Genomic DNA, 7,240 nt, shown 5'->3' on the forward strand with positions numbered 1-7,240 from the left:
TACCATTACAATGGCCATTAAATTCCAACATGGATTTTGAAGGGAAACATTGAAAATATTTACCACCATACACAGTCAGCCATGTGTCACTTAATAATGGAGACATGTTCTGAAAAATGTATACTTGGTTGATCTCATCATTGTGAAAACCTCAGAGTGCTTGGACTGATGAATATGGTCACAATATCACCAGACACAGGAACCTATGAGACCACCATAGTGTATGTCTGAGGCCTGTTTTTTGAAAGGAACATCTCTACATGCACAGTTATATATTCTGTCTGTGTGTCAAAATGTTAAGACGTCTTAAAAACAAAAACGAGGCATATCAGGGCTGGTGAGATGATGTAGTGGGTGAAGATGCTTGTCATCAATTTCCTTGGTGGAAGGAGATGACCAGCAAGTGGATCTGCACACACTGGTGCAAGTGGCCTTTCATGCATGCACGCACACAGAAATTAAGAAAGTAAATGCAAACTTATCTTTAAGAGACATTAGACTGGGGAGTGCTTACCTAGTACGCACAAATCCCTTCTACATTATCGCATGAATCCGGTGTGGTGAAATTCAGCCATAATCCCAGCACTCAGGAGACAGAGGGTAGACGTTTTAGGTGATCCTTGGTTACAGTGAGTTTGAGGTCAGCATATGTTACGTGAGAGTCCTTCTCGAAAATGTTGTGTTTAATGTACTAAGAAAGGTTTGGTGACACTGGGGGCAAGAAGAAGGGGCAGACGTCCTGGTGAATGTGTATCCAACTATCTGTGGAAAACTGTCATCTATGAAATTTATGGTGCACATATTTTTTTTATTTAGCATTTCTACTTCAATGGTAGTCACTTTAAATATGTAATTCTACATGTGTTATATGAGATTACATGATCAAGGTTATTTAACAGTGCACATATTTTTATTTAGCATTTCTACTTTAATGATATTCACTTTAGATATATAATTCTACACGTGTTGTGTAAGATTACATTATCAAGGTTATTTATTGTAACCTCGTGGGTTCCAGTGCACATTGAAAACAGTACTTGTAGGGACTCCAGTATATAAAACACACTAATGTTCTTTTAAATATACAAGCAGTTGTAATAATAAAATAATGAGGGGGAAAAACATGGGCAGAGGAATAGATTGATAGTTTTAAAGGATTGTATGATCTATTATTTTGTAGAAATAGTGACAAAGTCTGTTATAATCATAACTAGTTTATTAAGAAATATGGGGAAAGGGAGATAATTCAGGTGACAAAAGCACTTGCTACAAAGGCATGAGAGCTTATGTAGAATGACCTTGTAAAATCCCATGTGTTCTATGGAAGGAAGAGGCAGAAAAATCTCCAGAAGTTTTGTTTACAGAAAGTAGAGGGTACAGGGGTTGCTTCAAAACATGTAGAAGTATGCTGGGCAGTGGTGGCACATGACTTTAATTCCAGCACTCGAATGGCAGGGGCAGGCGGATCTCTGTGATTTCAAAGCCAGCCTGGTCTACAGAGTGAGTTACAGGACAGCTAGGGCTACAATACAGAGAAACCCTATCTTGAAAAACAAAAAGGACAAAGGTGAGGATCAACTCTCCAGGCAGTCCTCTGACCTCACATTGTGCCATGGCACACACTTCCTTACATTCATGAACATACATGTTGACACTGACATACATACATATATACATACATTATACACACACGTGCGCACGCATGCGCGCACACACCACAAATATAAACATGCATGTTACTTTGCATGTTCTTGTTAGGTCTCAAACCCAGAGAAACCCTGTCTTGAAAAAGAAAAGAAAAGAAACAAAAAACACAACACCAAATAACTGACAAGGTTTGTCTTGTTTTGTTTTTGAGACAAGGTTTTGGTAGGCGCCTAGGATGGCCTAGATTTCCCTCTGTGGCCCACACTGGCCTTGGGTATACATCGAGTCTCCTGACTGACCTCCTCAGTTCTGGGTTTGCAAGCTTGTATTCCAGTGCTTGCCTTCTCAGTGACAGATTTTGGAATCAAGTTCCCACGTGGACGTGTAATTTAGTCATCTGAGAAAATTAAGTGCGTGTTGTAATGTACATAAGACAGTTTCAGTTGCATAAATTAAAACCTTAACAGAAGAAAAGCAATTACAAGAAATTATCTCTATATCAAATTAATTATAGTTGTATTTGGATGACAGAATACAGGGCGATAGTTAATATTGGTGTTTCTGTAATGACAGCGTAATAGCACAAACTTTTGGTGGGATTCATGAGTATATTTAAGAAAGAAAGAAGGGGAGCTGGAGAGATGGCTCAGTGGTTAAGAGCACTGGCTGCTCTTCCTAAAGTCCTGAGTTCAATTCCCAGCAACCACATGGTGGAACCATCTGTAATGAGATCTGGCGCCCTCTTCTGGCATGTAGGCATACATGGAGGCAGAATGCTGTATACATAGTAAATAAATAAATAAATAAAAAGGAAGGAAGGACAAAAACAAGAATAACAAATTGCCCTGACAGTATTTTAAAGAAGACCATAGCAGTGTTAGGTAAACAATAATAAGAAGGGCAGCTCCGCTGGCCCAAGAAATCTAATTAGGTCAAATCAAACCAAATCAAAATGCCCATCGTTTTATTAAGCATAACGCTCTCGGGTGGCTGGGAGACAGAAAAGCAGGGAGGCCATGCAGAAAACCACGTGTTTCTCTTCTAGGAGCCCACTTAAATACCCTGTGGGAGTGGTCAGGACCAGGCATGCTGGGATTTGGAGTCCAGACCAAAGCAACTCCAAGGCCTGGGGGCTGGGATGGATGCCAGGGGCTGAGAGCTAAGCTCCCAACTTAACAAGTAGTTCCTTTGTTATGTATAGGGGAAAATATTCAGTTGTTTTCTTATATCGTTCAACCAAGACCAGAGCATATTGGTGAATCACCCAGAGTCACGGCCCCAGCTAACTAGAATGTCTCTGGTCGATGAGAACGCAGCCAGTTTTCTCCAGGGACCGGACAGGCTCTGGGAGGGGTTAGAGCTGCTCTTTTATTTAACACGGGCTGAGACTAGTTTGTAGCATTACATCTGAGAATATCAAGAAAGCAGCTCCCCGAGGTATAGGCAGTTATACGATTTTGTAAAATAAAACTGGAGGCCGGGGGCTGGAGCTACAGCCCAATTGGCGGAGTGCTTGCCTTGAATGCACGAAGCTAAGCTCCATCCGCAGCACTGAATGATTGGATATGCGGGCTCATGCCGGTGGCCCCTCTACTGGGGAGGTAGATAGGAGGATGATTACAGGGTCATCCTTGGCGACACAGAAGATTCAAGGCCAGCAGAGGGTCCAGGGTCTCACAAAAGCTGAGGCCACAGGAATGGTGGCACAGGTTTGTAATCCACCTATTCAGGAGGCTGGAGCAGACAAATCTGAAACTCAAGACACGTAAGGCACATTTGGCCTAAAAAGTGACCTTATGCCACGTGTGTGTAGGTTAGAGGCCAACAGGCCATTGGTTCACTCATTCTACCATGCAGGTCCCTGGATCCACTCAGGTAGCCGGACTATGGCAGAAACCTTTCCTTTTGTGGAGGCCTCCCAGCAGGTCAGCTGTTGTTTTGAAGGGAATCACATCTCAGGCACAGCCTGGTGCCTTCTGCGCCAATTGGAAAGAAAACCACGTCTCAAGAATTGACCCAAACCACATCCTGAGAAATGTAAGCAACCACCCTTAGTCAAAGGCTGACTATACTAAAATTCACCAGTTATATAAGTCTTACGATAAAATCATGGGCTGCCCACCGTTACTTTCTTTTTCCATCATAGACGCGCCCACAGGCCATTCTGTCTCTTCAGACTCATCCATTCTGCCCAAGTAAAGTGCTTGTTAATTCTTGCACTTTGGGAGGAAGGACCCCAGGTGTTCCAGGAGTTAAGAGGTCTCAATGCCCTTAGGCAGTCATACCTCATCTTCCAAGATGGATGGCTATTTTTCCCAGACTAACCATAGCTTATTGTATTCTACCACTGGCATAGTATTCTTAAAAGAAACTCAACACTACAAAGGAGTAAAAATGAAATAACAGTGGGTTAAATAAAAAAGGTAAATAAAGATATTTTTGTACTTTTAATTTTATATCTGCAGACAATCTTTCCATTTCTATTGGAAAATAATGTGAAGATCTGGCAATGCTGGCAATGGATCCAGTGTTTCTACCCAGCAGCAACTTTTTTCCTCCTTTTTTTTTTTTTTTTTTTTTTTTTTGAAAGGCCATCTGGCACACTTGGTCCCCAAGCATTCAGAACAGCGTCAGCACTGCCTGGGGAATTTCAGGTCCCATTTCATTCCGAGGCCCCAATAGGCCCTGTTAGCAAGAGCCTTAGCTGACTCCTGGCACAATAAAAGTTTTTAAAATCCTATTTGCACCTTTACCCTCTGCGTACCAATGTGAGGTCTTAAACCCCAGGAGTCCCAAACTGGAAAATTCCCTCCTCAGATTGCCTCTTATTCCCCCTGACTTAATGGTATTGGCCTTTGCCTAGATAGCCCTCTGCATGTTATCTGTATTGGTCTAGAATCCAGGTAAACTCTTTATTTTTTGTTATAGTTTCTTATTAATTTTTGTATCCTGAGCACATTCCTCCCCTCCCCCAGCCCTTCCCAAGCAACTTAGCCCACCCCAACAAGGTAACCAAACCTTCCTTTCCCTGCTTCTTCTTGCTTGTGTTTCGAAAGTTGTCATGCTGCACTTTCTATCTTGAGATTCTTTTGAGCAAGATGAGGTGACCATCTACCTTGTGTTTCACTTTGCTATTGGAACATAATACCAAGAATAGCAAACTCGTATTGGATAGCAAGCTACTTATGCAATTTCTATTTATGAGTAAACATTATGTGTAATGTTTAGATCAAGGTAAACATACATTTTTCCAACCAGTCACCATTTCTTTATTTTATTTCAATGCTTTTTTTTTTGGCTTCTTGAGACAGTATCTCATATAGTCTAGGATGGTTTTGAACTCCTGAGCTTTCTGGTTCCATCTATGTAGGGCTGGAATTATAGGCCTATGGCACTATCAAAATCCTTTCTTCTAGGTTTTTGAAATGTATAGCACAAAATGGCCATGTATAGTTACCCTACTGAACAACAGCACCCCACAACTGCTTGGCCTCATGTAACTGTAATTCAGTACCACAGACCAGCTTCCCTTGCTCACTGGTAAAGTATATGCTTAGCATGTCTAGGGTTCTGGGTTCAATTCCCTGCACCTAGATTTAAAAAAAGAAATGCTGTTAATATTTCTTTTACTCATTTTCCTACCATCAAGTTGTGTGGAAGTTACTCTGAAAGGTCTTCTTATATATCCTAATTCCTGAAACCTGTAAATGTAAACAGTGAAAGGCGTAATGCCAAGAAGAAATGGTTTCTCCCCAGCCAAGACTGGGAGCAGGAAGGAATGAGCAGGCAGTCCACATGGCTGCCTATTTGAGATAAACACTGTATAGCAAGAACATCCCACAGTCCTCTAAGTTCCTGTCTTGCTCTATATGCACAGACTCTTTCAGTACCTCCCGTGTATGTGCAGGTGTTCCCAACAAAAGCTTCTCGTTTAACATTCTTTTTCTTGTTTTGAGACAAGGTCTCTCTATGTGTTCCTGGCTGTCTTGAAGCTTGATATGTAGACCAGGCTGTTCTTGAACTCACAGATATCCTCCTGCCTCTGAGTACTGGTATTAAAGGTGTGTGCCACCAAGCCTGGCTCTTTTGCATTCTTTTAGAAGCAATGACAGCTGGGTCTGATGCCCCAGGGCTCTGATCATAGCAGACTTGAAGTTCGAGGACAGCCAGGGATACAGAATTATTTGTCAGCAGAACACATCGTTAACTCTGGTCAAAAGTCTGAAGCTGCATCATAGGTTATTATCCTTAATCAATTCTTACATTGTGTACCTGGCAGGTCCTATGCTCCCAGACATTATATAAATATAAATTGTATTATTTGTTACTTTAGCACCTATTTTAAATATCCAAAACAATTATTATTTATATTCAAAGCACTGCCTACAACTTGTTTATACTTGTTCAGCTGGAAAACTATTAGCCTAGAAAACACAGCTTTTCAGTTCCACACCTTGTTTGGGGAAACATTTTAGTATTGCTAGAGGTCAGACTACACAGTAACACCTCAACAGCTTCTACCCACTCTGACTGGGAAGATGGGATACCTATGCCTTTATGATTAAGCACATTGTTATAAGACTAATCATCTAATTTTGTTAAGTTGCCTTGACAACCTGTGCAAACCTGCATTAGTTGATATTTTGTATCTTTAGTTTTGTCAAGATTTTAAGCTTTTCTGAAGAGCTGCCCTGGGTCTTGACCAATCCCTACCCCCAATCTCTTCTAAAAAAGTTTCCTGTGTCCCAGGTTGTCCTGGACTTTCTGTGTATAGGAAGATGACCTTAATCCCTGATCCACCATCTCCTGAGTACTGGCTGGGATTACAGACATGTGCCCTTATGGTTTATATGGTACTTTGGGACAAAAACAGGACCCTGTTCATCCCATGTAAACACTATACCAAATGAACTATGCCCCCAATGCCCCCGTTTTAATTTCTTTTCCTCCTTAGATGGTGTCTTGCATTTCTGCCCCCTTTCTTTGAAACTCCTCAGATTTCCTTTCAAAGTCAAAGGTTGTAACAATATTTAAAGCATACTTATTAAATATCATTCATATCGACCACATTCCTTTAAATCCAGCACTCAAGAGCACCCAGCACTGGTGGATCTCTGATTTTTTTAATTGTTTTTATTGAGCTATATATTTTTCTCTGCTCCCCTCTCTTCCTCTCCCCTCCCCTTCTCTTTTTCTACTTCCCATGTAGATTAGGATCTCTGATTTTGAGGTCAGCCTGGTCTGTGAGTTCTAGGACAGCCATGACTACAGAGAAATCCTTTCTTGAAAAATCAAACCAAACCAAAACAAACAAACCACCACCACCACCAACAACAACAACAAAAAAAAACCTTTCATATAATTGTAGAAATACTCTGATATTCCTGGTTATTTCTAACATTTAAATTTCCTTAGATGTATAAAAGAAATGGAGCACATCATTTTTTTTTCATTCTTCATAGTTTTGAGTTTATCTTACTTTCACTGAAGAAACACACACGTTAGTTCAGCAGAGCAAAGGTGCAGTGAGATTTCTCCTTTGCTGAGGACATAATGGTGCAGTCCTGTAATAGCAGTACGTGGATGCTAGAGG

The sequence above is a fragment of the Chionomys nivalis genome, chromosome 20 (assembly GCF_950005125.1).
Source record: "Chionomys nivalis chromosome 20, mChiNiv1.1, whole genome shotgun sequence".
NCBI lineage: Eukaryota > Metazoa > Chordata > Mammalia > Rodentia > Cricetidae > Chionomys > Chionomys nivalis.